This window comes from Cricetulus griseus, chromosome 3, assembly GCF_003668045.3.
Source record: "Cricetulus griseus strain 17A/GY chromosome 3, alternate assembly CriGri-PICRH-1.0, whole genome shotgun sequence".
Classification (NCBI taxonomy): Eukaryota; Metazoa; Chordata; class Mammalia; order Rodentia; family Cricetidae; genus Cricetulus; species Cricetulus griseus.
Window position 1 is genome coordinate 59,207,250 of NC_048596.1, and position 13,976 is coordinate 59,221,225.

At 51.2% G+C, this 13,976-nt stretch overlaps 1 protein-coding gene across 7 annotated transcripts in view; it reads right to left on the reverse strand.

The window, feature by feature from the left end:
* Positions 1-13,976, reverse strand: part of Brsk2 (BR serine/threonine kinase 2) — a 52,511-nt gene that overhangs the window by 21,657 nt on the left and 16,878 nt on the right. The window lies entirely within an intron of this gene.

Below are 13,976 nucleotides of genomic sequence, written 5' to 3' on the forward strand. Positions count from 1 at the left end.
TAGGCAGGCTGGAGGAGAAAGGAGAGGTCCTCTCTGGGACCCATGATGGTCAGTGGAAAGCAAAGCTAGACCAAGATCAGCAGCCATGAGGCAGACTTCTCTTTCCAACTCAGGGTGTGTCCAGATACTGTCCCAACAGAATGAGCCACAGCAGGAGACATGAGAACAATGCAGGGCAAAATCAGTGAAAAGGCAGAGTAGGGCTAGAGGAAGCATTTCTGACATGGGCAGTTAGTTATCTCCCTTCTCCACAAAAGATTAATTTCCCAACCAAATCAAAGGGCTCTTGCAAACTGATAAGAAAACACATACACCATGCACACAGACAGACATGTGCGTGTATGTGCACATCTATGTACATACACATGATAGTATTATATAAATGGGCAAAAATGATCACAAAGCAGATACATGTGTAGGAAGATAGTTCATGTTTTCAGTAAGGTAACAACAGAGATATGATTTTAGAACCCAGTTGGAGCTGGGGTCCTGTGTATCTAAGTGCAGAGCTGAGTTTTCATGATGGGTGATAGCCCAGGCTGCCATGTAAGAGCCCAGACTAGGGGGTGGTCATTAGCCATCTCTGAGGGTTGACATGGCTCTGGTACTTCCTGCTGGCTGTCTTTGATTGATGTGAATGCCTGTGATTCTGGCTCAGATTGGGGAGAAAGAACACTAGCTAGGAGGACAAAGGTACTGATAACCTGCTATCTATAATTCAGTCACCACTTGGGCTGTGGCCCTGGCCAAGGCATCAAGACATGAGGCCATTTGTACTTGGTCAGAAGGTACTTAGACTTGGTAAAACTATCCGTTTCCCAAAACAAGACTATAGGTACAAGAGAAACAGGGATGGTCAGTATGACAAATGACAAACGCCTCCTGCCCCAGGAGGAAGGGCTCTTGCAAACCTACAAGACCCACTTGTGGAAGGACAAGGCCACAAGGGCAAAGCAGGAGATGGCAGTGACCCAGAAACAATGTGTCCCCTCAGGAGATATCAGAGGACTAAAAGCCATGTTCTGCACAAGGATGGAATAAGGGCAGGCTTCCTCAAATGTGTTCTAGGCAGGTAGGTCCAGCCTTTCAGCTGTCTCAGCACGTGAGGAACAGGGAACATTGGAGTCTCAACAGGATGAGTTCCATGTGCCATCACAATGCAGCTGGCACGCATACCTAGCAGCCATTTAAGCAACAGTGCAGCTATACCATGAGATGCTCACCGACTGACCTCATGGGACACACTGGGCCCAGATGGCACATGCCTCATCTCCTCATTCTTATGTTCACACTACAGGCAAACTCACCCTTATATGGCTGTGTATACACCCACCCCCACCACAGTGCACTTGTGTATATCCACTCACATACTATGTACACGCCCACCAGTCACCCTCACAAACAGGTGACATATACATTCAACCTCCCATGTATATGTCCATACACCAGAACACTCACATTTTACCCATTTGCATGCCCCTTGTACTCACCATCATACGAACGTGCACGCCTACCCCACACTCAATCCCTCATGCATACACTCACACACACACTCTCCAGCCAGATGGCAGGCACCATGAGAGGCATGTAGAAAAATATTGTTCTGCCTCAGGAGCTGGGGGCACATGGTACTAAACTGGAGTGGGCATCACATATTAAGAAGACAATGCTAGCCAGGCAGTGGTGGCGCACACCTTTAATCCCAGCACTCAGGAGGCAGAGGCAGGCGGATCTCTGTGAGTTCGAGGCCAGCCTGGTCTACACAGCTACACAGAGAAGCCCTGTCTTGGAGAGAGAGGTGCAGGGACGACGGCAATGCTGTCTTCTCCATCCAGTGTAATTTCCAAAGTCTGCCGAGCACAGCTGTGTGTCAGGACCCACCGTAGAGGTGGATGGAGGGGAACTGGGGTTGTGGCATCTACCTAGCTGACTTTTCAAAAGCCAAGAGGACAGAGGGCCACCAGAACAAGGTGCCCCTGATCCCAAGCCTTCTCTAGGACTTTCTGGGAATAAGGAATCATGACCCCTGCTCAGGAATGAGTGACACAGTGAGCAGCTCTAGATGCAGTATGGTCAAGGTGCAGGGGAGCTGTCCTGGACCCCTCCCTTCACCTGCTTCCAGTATGCACAGGAAGCCCATTTCCCACAACTGCACCTTGAATATTCCTACATACCTTGCACAGCCCAGCAGCGTAATGCTTCTCTTTGGTAAAGACCTCCTGATACTTTAGGCCACTTCTTCCCTGTCTCCATGTGGGGAGAAATGGAAATTCCTGCCTCAGGAATAGGGGCACATGGGGGTCTTTGGGGGTTAGATGTCTGGGTTATTAGCAGTTCTGCCCCTTCCCTGTTGCAGTGAGTATGGAGTATGCCTTCAGGAGTTCTGCCGTCTGGCCTGCAGCCTCAGGGACAGGAGGCTTTCTGGCGGGAAGCCCATGATCACCCCTCATTACCCAGCCCTCTAACTCACTGGGGCTTATTTTCCAATTGTGAATTTATCTCTAATTATTGTCTTCACACAGATGCAGTCTCACATAGAAAGGGAAAGTATACCATGTCACAGATAATTACACGGGGCCTTGCCAGGGTGGAGCTGAGCTGGTATCATGAGGAGCCACCAGCTCCAACTGTGCACGACTTCTGTATGGGGCAGCAGCAGGTTCAAAGGGACTGGGGCTTCCATGTCTCTAAGGAGGACCCACCAGGCTTCCAGAGGTGACTTCGGCATGAGTGTAAGGGTCCCAGGCCCTTCTAGGGCTACCCCCACCCACAGGCACCTGGAGCTTCTGAGCTTGACTAAGAGAATCAGGGGAGGTAGGCAGGTATGCAACTGTAACTGGTCAAGTCAGGCATTAGGCAGGCCCTGATTGGGCCCCAGCTGCTCAGGAAGTATAGGGTGACTGGGTTCTGAGCACTTCTGACCCTCACTAGAGGCAGAGACTAAGGACTGTGCCAGAGTGAGGGCAACAGGATGACCTTCCAAATATACCTGTCTTCCACCCAGCTAAACAGAACTGGGGCATGACACTACCATGTGGGCTGGGCGTTTTCTACGGGGTATGGAGTAGCAGCTTGGCACACTGTTCTGCCCTCTGGACTCCAATGACCCCACAGAATCACTGCCTCAGTTGGGGAGAGGATGGAATGAGTCTAATTGTGGATCAAGCCAGGTAATCTTCAAGGATAGCCCAGGGATAACTTTGGGCAGTGGAGATGGAAAAGGATGAGACCACCATTTGGGAGGCATATCTGGCTCCCTATGAATTTGTAGGAGTCCTTGGATGATGGCCAAGTGCCTGGGGGCACTGGACACAGACTATTGTCCACTGCCTCTCCCCGCCTGCCCTGCCATTTCTGGACTCTTAGAGATCATAATCCTTCTAAAAACCTCAAGTGGGGTTCTCTGAGCCCTGGGGACCATGAGTGCAAAGGTCAGAGAACACTTCCCACTCTCCAGTGACAACCACCAGGATGGTCTGCTGCACTATGGTTTGGGCAGTATACCCTAGGTAGGTGACAATGTCAGCATTGGGGAGGAACCTTCTGTAACTCCTAGCACGTCAGGCAATTGCCATGGGGTTGGAGGGGTCGAAGTGTCAGCCCAGAGATGTCCTATCCTGAGACAGACAGAATGTCCATCAGTACCAATCATGGATTCAGCATGTGCCTGCATGTCTCACAACCAATATCCACCTCAAGGTGACTAGCAGGCAGAGCTGAAGGCCGCACCATACACCCCACTAGATCCCAAGCACAGTATTTCCGCAGGGGGATTAAGTCAACTGGGAAATCATGGTCCACTTACAACCTATTGCCAATTTCTTCCCTCAGTCTTTCCACACCGGGCCAGGACACCTAGAAAAAGCATATGGTTGCAACGTTCCGCTTGTTCCCCAAGGCCCAGTGCTACCTTCAAGACTGTAACCCGCCCCTGTGGTAGTGTGAAAGAAAATGGCCCCCAAAGGGAATGGCACTATTCGGTGTGACCTTGTTGGAGGAAGTGTGTCACTGTGGGGTTGGGCTTTGAGTTCTCCTTTGCTCAAGCTACAGGCAATGAAACAAACCACTTCCTGTTGCTTATGCAAGATATAGAACTTTCAGCTACTTCTCCAGGATCATGTCCGCCTGCACACCACCATGTACCACCATGATGATAATGGATGAAACCTCTGAACTGTAAGAGAGCCCCCAATTAAATGTTTTCCTTTATAAGAGTTGTCACAGTCATGTTGTCTCTTCACAGCAATAGAAATGCTAACTACGGCAGAGGGTGGTACCAGGGACTGGGGTATTGCTATGATAGGCCTGACCATGGTTTTGTTTGAAGGAATATGGACCGTGGGACTGTGGATTAGAAGAGCAGCTGAATGGGCCATACTAATAAGAACATGGAAGACAATGGTGCTGAGTGTGATCTGAACTGTGGGGGCCTCTGGATAAGAGGTTTCAGATAATGTTAGTATCTGACCTAGAGACCAGTTTTGTGATATTTTGGTGAAGAAAGTGGCTGCTTTTTGCCCATATCTGAAGAGTCTGCTTGCGCTACAGTGAAGAGTTTTGGAGTAATTACACTGACAGAGGAAATCTCAAAACAGACTAGTATAAACTGCTTTGTGTTTACTAGTGGTAACTCTAATGAAGATTTATAATGGAAAGAAGCAAGCTGATCAAGGTGAATTACAAAATGTAAAATTTGAGAAAAGGAGCACCAGGAAGTACTTAGGCAGTGAAGGAAACCATTGAAAACAGAAAGCTGGTGAAGATGCAATTGCACAAGGGGACCATGTTCCAGCCCCGGTAAGGAGCAGAGCTTGGCAGCTTTGGCCACATGGTTCTGGCTCTAGAGTTAAGGATAGAAGAAAGGGATTATGGAATTTCCACGATTAAGGAAAGCTGCTGGGGCTAGGCATGTGTCAGGAGTGTCCTGAATGGAGGCCATTGTGTGAAGCTATGACGGCAAAGCCTGATTGCTTTGGAGACTCTGGGATCTTAGAGATGCCAGAGTCATGGGATACCTGCTGAGGAAAGCTGCTAACAGGGAGTGGAACCAGCCCAAGAGAAAGAAGTTGAAAGGAGTTGGAGATCCAAAGAGCATTTTGACATCAGACTTGGAGATGCAGAGTTTGGAGTTTGTCCAGCTGGTTTTTGGTCTTGCTTTGGTCCAGTATTTTCCTTTCTTCCCTACATTTTGTAATGGTAATGTATATCCTATGATATGCTGGAAGTATGTGATTTTTTATTTTTATTTTATTTATTTATTTATTTATCTATTTATTTATTTATTTGGCTTTTTGAGACAGGATTTCTCTGTATAGCTTTGGAACCTGTCCTGGGACTCACTCCATAGACCAGACTGGCCTTGAACTCACAGAGATCCGCCTGCCTCTGCCTCCTGAGTGCTGGGATTAAAGGTGGGCACCACCACCGCCCGGCTTGATTTTGATTTTATAGGGGATTACAGTTAAGAGATTGCATAAATCTCAGAAGAGACTTTGAACTTTAAAGCATTGCCAAAACTGTGATAGACTATGGAGATTTTTGAAGTTGTACTGAGTACATTTTTGCATTATGATGCAGCTACAAGCCTTTGGAGACCAGGGAGTGGAATGTGGTGTTTGAAAGAAAATGACCCCCAAAGGGAGTGGCACTATTAAGAGGTGTGACCTTGTTGGAGGAAGTGTGTCACTGTGGGGTTGTCCTTTGAGGTCTCCTTTGCTTGAGTTACACGCAGTGAAACAGACCACTTCCTGTTGACTGTGAAAGACACAGAATTCTCAGCTACCTCTCCAGCACCATGTCTGCTTGCTTGCCACCATGATGATAATGGGCTGAAAAACTGTAAGCCACCCAATTAAATGTCTTCTTTTATAAGAGTTGCTGTGGTCATGGCATCCCTTCACAGCAACAGAAACCCTAAGACACCCTGCCTCCCCAGAATTCTTACCAGGGAGACATGAGCTGCATCCACTTGCACTCATGTTTCTCAGGTACTCAAGCTCCCAGTGGCCCAGGGTCTCCTGGTATACAGAGCCTAAACAGATCTCAACATAGGATCAAGCTCCCAGCCTCAGCTCTCCTCTGTGAAGGATGCTGGTTTTCCTAAGTCACTCTCCTTACAAAGTCAAGATATGACCTGTGTGCAATAGCCTGAGAGGAACAGTGACAGTCAGCCCTTCCCACAGGGTCATCTCAGGCCTTCCCACTCATACTGCTATACCTCCTCTCTTGCTAATGACATGACAGGCACACAGGCCCCATCTGTTCACTGCATGTCAACCTCGGTGCAGGCCTGATTAGGTTACAGCATACTACCTACCATGTGTAGATGGGAACCCAGAGTTCACGAGGCCCACAATCTATACTCCCAGGTGTGGCACATGCATGTGGGCCACCTTTGTTGGGAGCACACGGTCCAAGGATACAGGCTGGACAGGAAGGCATGACTCCTACAAACTCCCAGGTCACTCCACACAATCTTGACTTCTTCAAGCTTTGTACAGTGGTGCTCAGGTGCAGGGTATGGCTATATAGAAGCCACCAGTGTCGCAGTAGCTGCCTAGATCAGGTTATCCCCATGAGCCCTGTCCCACAACTATGGGACCAGTACAAAGGAAAGGCAGCACCTTAGTCAGAGGCTCCCAGGATTCAGGTCCAATGAGACCTGGGTCAAGTGCTTTTCCCTCCTCTCCTATCCCCTACCCCATCTCTAGCCAGTCACTCTTAAGGTTCACCCCTTCCCAATCCTCCCAGAGGGCCATCACTCTGCCTAGTCTCCTCCCCTGAGCCTTGTCATTGGTGGGCTCCCCTCTCCACAGGTCTTCAGGAACAGCCAGGTATGGGAGGTAACAACCCTGCTCTAGGTACCTTCTGCACCTACTTGGGTGCATCTGCCCTTCCACTACTACCCATCTGCCTAGAGGTCACCCTGGGAACCCACTTGGCTTCAGCCAAGTCCTGTCCTAGCCTGAGTTGGTTCAGAGGATGGACAGGAGTCAGTTCTGCTCAGGGCAGAGTGCCAGTGGTCAGATGCAGCAAGAGGGCAGATGGAGAGGGCAGGCTGAGTTTGAGTAGCCTCCTGGCTGTGCAGGGAAGACTGAGCGGGACTGCTGTCCTTGGTGCTGAATGCAGTAGGCTGGGGGCAATGGTGCTTGGCCTGTGGCAGCCTGGGGGCCGGGGGGGGGGGGCGCGGGTACAGAGTCCTGCATAGTTAGCAAGTGCTTGGGTGAGTATGTGAGTGGCTGGCAGCAGTCTCCTCTGCGGGTTTTTGAGGAATGAGGTTTATCACCAGGCAGGATGCACCTGAATGCCATCCCCAGTCAGCTGATTGATGGGTACACCACCCCCAGTTTCACTTGAGCTCAGCAGGGGCCACCTGCCCCAACCTTAAGCTTGAGACTAGTGCTCATGAGAACAATGTTTCAAGAGTCACCTGACATCCCCCATAAGTGACTAACCTGCCTCTGGGACCAAGTGCACCTTATCCTAAGACCCCTGGCTCTACTCTGGGAGGCTCAGCTCCTAGGCCAACCACTACAGCACACGATGACCCATTTTCCTTCACTTCCCTGTAGGCAGCACTGTGGGCGTGTGAAGGGGCAGTGGCTCCCATTTCCCTGAGGTGACAGATGGGACTCACAGCCAGCCTGTGTGGGCTTGGCAGGGGGCGGCCCCATCCTGGGAAAATAGATCGCAATGCAGAGTCCAACTTGACTTGGCCAGGCTGCCCATGACAGCAGCAGGTTAGTCCTTGAGGGAGTGCCTGGTAAGATGCAGGGAAGACACCTGAGAAATGGAGTCCTCACCCTCAACAGAAGTGCACAGTCTCACTGACAGCCGAGAGCAGATGAAGCCATCCCTGCCAGCCCACAGCTGTCCTTGAACATTCTGAAAGAACTCTGCAGGCTCTTCCTAGAGAACAGGCACCACCAGCAGCCTCACGGTGGTCTCAGCTATGACCGCAGGTCACACTCCCAACACACACACACACACCAGGGCAGGAGACCACAGGCACAGAGCTGACTGTGCCTGAAAAAAGCTGACCCTAGAGTTGGGAAGAAAGGCCAGAAGGCAGCAGCCACCCAGCTCCCTGGTCACCATGCTGATAGGACAGGTTGAGGAGATAGGCCCCTTGGGCATAGGTAGCCACAGCTGCCCTAAGGGCCAATCTTTCTGGTCTCAGCTCTTCCATCCACTCAGTCACTGTCCCAGCAGACCTCCCCAAGGCCCCCAATGAGCCAGGCTGTTGGAGCCACACCCCACACAGGCACCTCTCCTGGCCATGGGCCCAAGAAACACGTCCACCATGTTTCTCTCTGTGGAGAGCCTCCTGCAGAGGAATGAGATCTTTATACAGCAGTTCTCTGGCCCTGAACAATGGAGGGAGCGGCCTTTACCTCCCAACAACATCCCAGCTGAACTTCATCAGACTGTGAGCCAGGACTATAGCTAAGGCAGGGCCACAGCTAAGGCAGAGCCACAGCTAAGCCATAACCACAGCTAAGGCAGGGCCACAGCTAAGGCAGAGCCACAGCTAAGCCATAACCACAGCTAAGGCAGGGCTAGCCCTAAGTCATGACCACAGTTAAGCTTAGACTGCAGCTAGGTCAAGGCCACTGCTAAGCTGGCCCAAGTTTCTGACACCAGGGACCAGGAAATGATTGGTGTTTGCTACTCTAAGCCATTCAATGTCAGGGTAATCAGTCATACAACAATGATGGAGGCTCAGTCCCTAAAGGTCTCCAGATGATGCTAGGACAGGCAGGCATCCATAGGGGGCAGCTATTCACTGCAACAGTGCCCTGGCCAGATGAAACTTACTTTCACCTCTTCTCCTTCCCAGGCCCAGGACAAGGCTGAGCTCTTCTTGAATGACAGGAGGCATGGTTTAATAGCATCAGCCTGCTTAGCTCCGCTTCACATCCCCAGCCATGACCACAGCCCCAGAATCCTTCCTGATGGGAGTCCCATAGCTAAAGTACCCCCTTGGTAGCAAGGGAACACAATGTTCACTAATCCCAGCTCGTCCGATACCTGAGCCTCTTAGGCAAGGACAGAGGACAGAGGGTCAGGGGCAAAGGATGAGGGACACTGGCAGTCAGCATGAGGGCAAGGGTCTTGGCCATTTCTTGCCCTTGCTGGATATCAAGGAGATTTCTGGAGTGGGGGAGTTCTGCATCTCTCTTCCCTTTTACATGCTGGCAAAGTTCCCACTGCTGGGTTCCCACTCTAGTAAATGGGCTCTTCATTCTGCCACATTTCTCATGATTCTATAGCTCCCCTGCTACCTGCTTGGAGATCAGGGTCCTGAGGGTGAGCTGGAGCTTCCCTGTGAGCACCTCCTCCCTGCCTGGCCCTCCCTACTCTTGCCCTACACTGAGACTCATCTGGTGCTAGGGAACCCAGAGTGGGAGGCAGCCTTGAGGGTATGGAGGTGATAGACATGCTGGAGACGGGGTTGTTATGTACTTATTGCTGATGCCTGCACACATCTTGCGTGCCAAGTCTCAGATGGGACACATGGGGGATAGATAGATGACAGCCTTGGTAAAAGGCCTTTGCACATTAGTTCAATATCCCAATGTGAGGTATCTGGACTTGGGGGTACTAAAGACTACCAGCAACCCCCCAACACTGGAAAAAAAGCTAGAAGGAGTTCCCTGCAATCTCAAAAATCAGCCCTGTCTACCCTGCAGTGTGAGAGGTCTCATCCTTTTACAGTGACTTCTGTCTGGAGGCCCAGGGAGCTGACACATGACACCCCAGCTCACATGCGCTTGTATTTTCTTCATTACAAACCTGGTCCTGTCTCCACAAAGGTTCATTCACAAAGACCTCTTCACTCATTACAATATGGCTGCCACCAGCAAATACACTTGCACTGGCCAGAGGCACTGAGATGTACTGCTAGCCTTGGACACGGAGGACAGAATGTGCCAGCAATGCCACTGTGTGACCAGAACTAGGCTCACACACACCTTCCTCTTTAATCAGGAAGCTCTGCTCTTTTTCTCAGAAGGGGAAGCGGGCTCAGGGCCTGGGGTCACATGCTCAGAAACTAGGTTCACAGGACTTCAGGCCTCATTCTCTTGCCACTGCATCAGTAGTCAAGGTTTCCAGCTGGGTGCTGTCCTAAGCATTACTTCTCAGTCCAAGCTCAGGGTGTCTACTATGCCTGAACAAAGGGCCAGTCAAAAATGAGAGAAGACAGAGGGGCCATGTTGTTTATCCACAGTCAGCCACACTGGGGAGACAGTCCAGGCAGGAACATCAGGCTCCCAAGAAGCTTGGGGTCATGAGAAGATCCCTGACAGCCACCAGCTGTCAACACAGACAGCACAGTGCAGCTGCCAGGTAGAGGGGCCTCCTACTGTACGAAGCTGAGCATCGTGGGAGAGCAGGAGTGTTCCTAGTCACCAGAAGCCCCTAACTCTCCAGAGCCCAAATTTGGTGGCGCTTCAGGGTTCCAGATCACTAGACGCTGACCCTCCCTCTGCCTGCTGAGAGTGGCATTGCTCTGGAGGGAAAGTTCTAGAGCCTGCCTGCTGGCCCAGGAAGGCCCTCCAATTTCCTCACCCCCAAGCCCTGACCGGCCCCTCTTCTGATCCTGATGACAGATCACATCAGACTGGAATCAAGGCTGGTGGGCAGAGGGATCAGGATCCCTGGGGCACACACAGGGGAGGGAATTTGGCTCCCGGGTTGGGGGTGCTCAGACCCAGTGGGCAGCTTCAAAGGAAGGCTGGCTTGGTGCTTGCCTCTCTCTCAGCCAGGCTGTGGAGACTTTGAAGTTATAGACATCAAAGTATTCATGTTCTCAGCAGCCACACAGCTGTGAGCGCTGAATCGGCCTCCCCAGCCACTCCTCACCTCTCAGCCTCCGCCCCCACAGCTTGGGCTTCCATGTTTCCAAGCCATGGCTGTAGCCAGGATTCCCCAGTGTTGGGGTTAGGCTGGAGACAGGGTGCAGGCAAAGCTCCTCCACACAGATTCCCGAGGACGCCCACCAGTGCGCCAGGGAAGGCGCACGTCTCTGGGGAGACAACTGTTCACACTCTGAAAAGGAATCTCTCAAATTAAATTAATTAAGCCCTGAAATATTTCACATGCCAGAGGCCCTTTGGCTGCCTCTGTGTGCTCCTGCCCTCCCCTGTCTATAACCCAACTAGGGGGCAGGGGCCTTGTATTCTTAGGCAAAATGTACCCCCCGTTCAGTGCCCGCTAAAGGAGGCTCTGACCCAGGAAGAGAAGGGATGTGGAGGGGAGAGGAGCATCAGCCTCATGACCTTGCTGTTGCTGAATCCCAAGTCCTTTCCCAGACAGAGAAGTCATTGCTCCAGCCCATGTTTGGGCAAGGAGAGCTGGGAACCTGGCTCCACTATAACTTGGTCTGGCAGAACCTGAGTCCCTCCAGCCTTGATGCAGATATCCTTTCCTGGTGGTAGACATCAAATGTGAAGACCCCACACTTGAAGCACCAACAACTCTGCACTTGCTCATCTCATCTCCCACTGAAAGGTGGATAGGAGCTCACCAAGGAAGAGGCACAGGCAGGGGTCAAAAAGGAGCCATCCCCATTGCCCAAAGGTAGCCTGGAGGGCTTAGATACTGGGTGCCCAGGTCTCCAGGGACAGGCTAGCAAAGGCTTTGAATAGGTGGGACAGAATGACAGTTTTGGCCAGGAATAGCCACAGAGGCATTTTACCTATCAGGCCACAGTTAGGTAAGGATAAGGAGGCCACATAGTGAAGCTAGAGGAAGGAGACTGCTTTTAAGAGGACTTCCCAACCCGGGCAATGGTGCGGGGGGGGGGGCAGGGGAGTGCTTGCAGGAAAACAAACCTGGAGTTTATAAAATAAGACTTATAATAGGTAAACAATTCCACAAAAAGAAAAAATAATAAAATAAAGGTAAATGAGAACTCCAGGAAACTCAAAGGACTCAGAGACATGGGAAAAATGTAAATGGACCATATCATGAATATAAAGCATTCATAGTATCAGATAAAAACCAAAACCAAAACAAAAAACAAAAAACTTACTCAACAGGCTTCCAGCCCCTGACCTCTCAACTCTATGAAAATCATGTCTCAGCACACAAGTAGTGTTCTTCCAGTGGGTCACTGATTCCACACTGGCTGCCCATGCCTGTCCCTCACTCTACCTGCCCCAATTCTCCTGCCTCCTAGCCATAACAAAGCAGTGAAGTTAAATTGATCCATTTAATGGGAACATTCCACCAACTGGCAAAGAAACCCCTTTTGATAACCCTTTGCCTCTACTCCACTTCTCCAAATGGGCCCCATGTTGGATGTTTCCAACAGAGAACTCTCACACCAGGGCCCAGAGGACCCAGGTCCCCATGTATGTATCCCTTTCCAATCAGAGAATGGCAAGACTGGGCAGCAGAGGGAGCCCAGCTCACCTCCACATCAGGCCAGGGACTTCAGTGAGCTTTAAGGCCAGCCCATGTCATCCCTGTGCTCTCAACCCTGACAGCAGGCAAAGAAAGCAGGTTTTCCCTGCAAGTGGACAGGGGACTTACAGGGGATCACCCACCACAGCAATGAGGCACCCAACCTGTCAGCCCAAACATGTCCTTTGTGACAAGTCAGTGCCACATCCCACTGTCAGCCCAGGAGAGGAAGGCCGTGCTTTTATGCACCTGTGAATCATGAGACAAAGGCTTGGGGCTAGAGGGGTCTCAACCTTAGAACTGCCAGAGGGGCTAATATCATGGCTGCCTCTCCCTCCCCTTTGTTTGGTCCTGTCTCTGGGTACTGGCAGAGAGGAAATGCTTGGCACCCTTTCATAGAAGCAGGTGACACCCTTCATTTCCCAACATAGCCGAGGACAGGGTCACTCTTTCCTGCCAACACCAATGCCAGAGGCCCTCAAAAACTAAAGGGACCCACCTGGACCCAAGACCTTCAGTAATGGCCCTGTAGGAACTCACAGCCTCTTGAAATGGTCCATCTGCCCTCAGCACCCTCAGGCCCCATATGGGGAAGACCACATTCACAGGGACCATTACTGTGGGGATCTTGGAGGTCAGATCAGAACCCAGGAAGTGGGGAGGTAAAATTCCCTGTATTAACAGGGAGGGTTGTGGGCTTAGCATGTCCTTACCTCAGCCATGTTCTAGTGAAGTCATCTGAGGGTAGTAGACTAAATATTGGAGAGAACATTGTGCACAGTGGAGTACAGGACCACCAGAGGTGCTTATAGCCAGTACAGCCAACTGGTTCCAGCCTTAGTGTGATTTGGGATGGCTGAGACAAATACCCACCCCACCATCCTCCATGGGAGGTTGGGCTAGACCACCAACCAGGCTTGTGGCAGGCAAGAAGGGGCATATAGTGGTGGATCATGCAGTGGCTGCCAGATGAGCTTATATACTATCCTTTGCTCTGTTTGGGGTCCAAGGAGATCCTGCCATATACCCAAGTCTGGAGAATGACAGCCAAATGCCCTGGACTCCACAGACATGGTAAGACATCATATCCCTGTGTAGTCTGGGTCCCAAGGTCTAGACAAGGCAGGTGGGCAGTGTTTGACCTGAGGCAGAAACTACTATAGGATCCTTACCACTGTCTCCAGTTGAGGAAAGGTCTTCCCACTGACACCAGCCCCTTCCTTTTTATCCTCTCCCTGAGATGCCTACTTCCTTGCCACTGGGCCTCACCTAAGGAACCCATACCCCAGTCCATTAACTTGTTAGGGAAGGTGCAGCAGGGAAAACGTACTGGGGGGCTAGAGGCTGTTCTCCAGAGGGAAAGTCAGGTAGGGATTTCTAAAGCCAAACCAGGTTGACAAGTTGCTCCTGGGTACCAAGGCCAGGCTTATAGCCAGTGATGCCCTCCCCCACAGAGGGTGGTGCCAGGCCCAAGGCCTCAGCTCAAGTGCCAAGCTCCCACAGTATTTGGGAATGTAACAGCTGGCTAGGGCTGTTCTCCTTCCCCGTGGTAAAAATCCCCACTG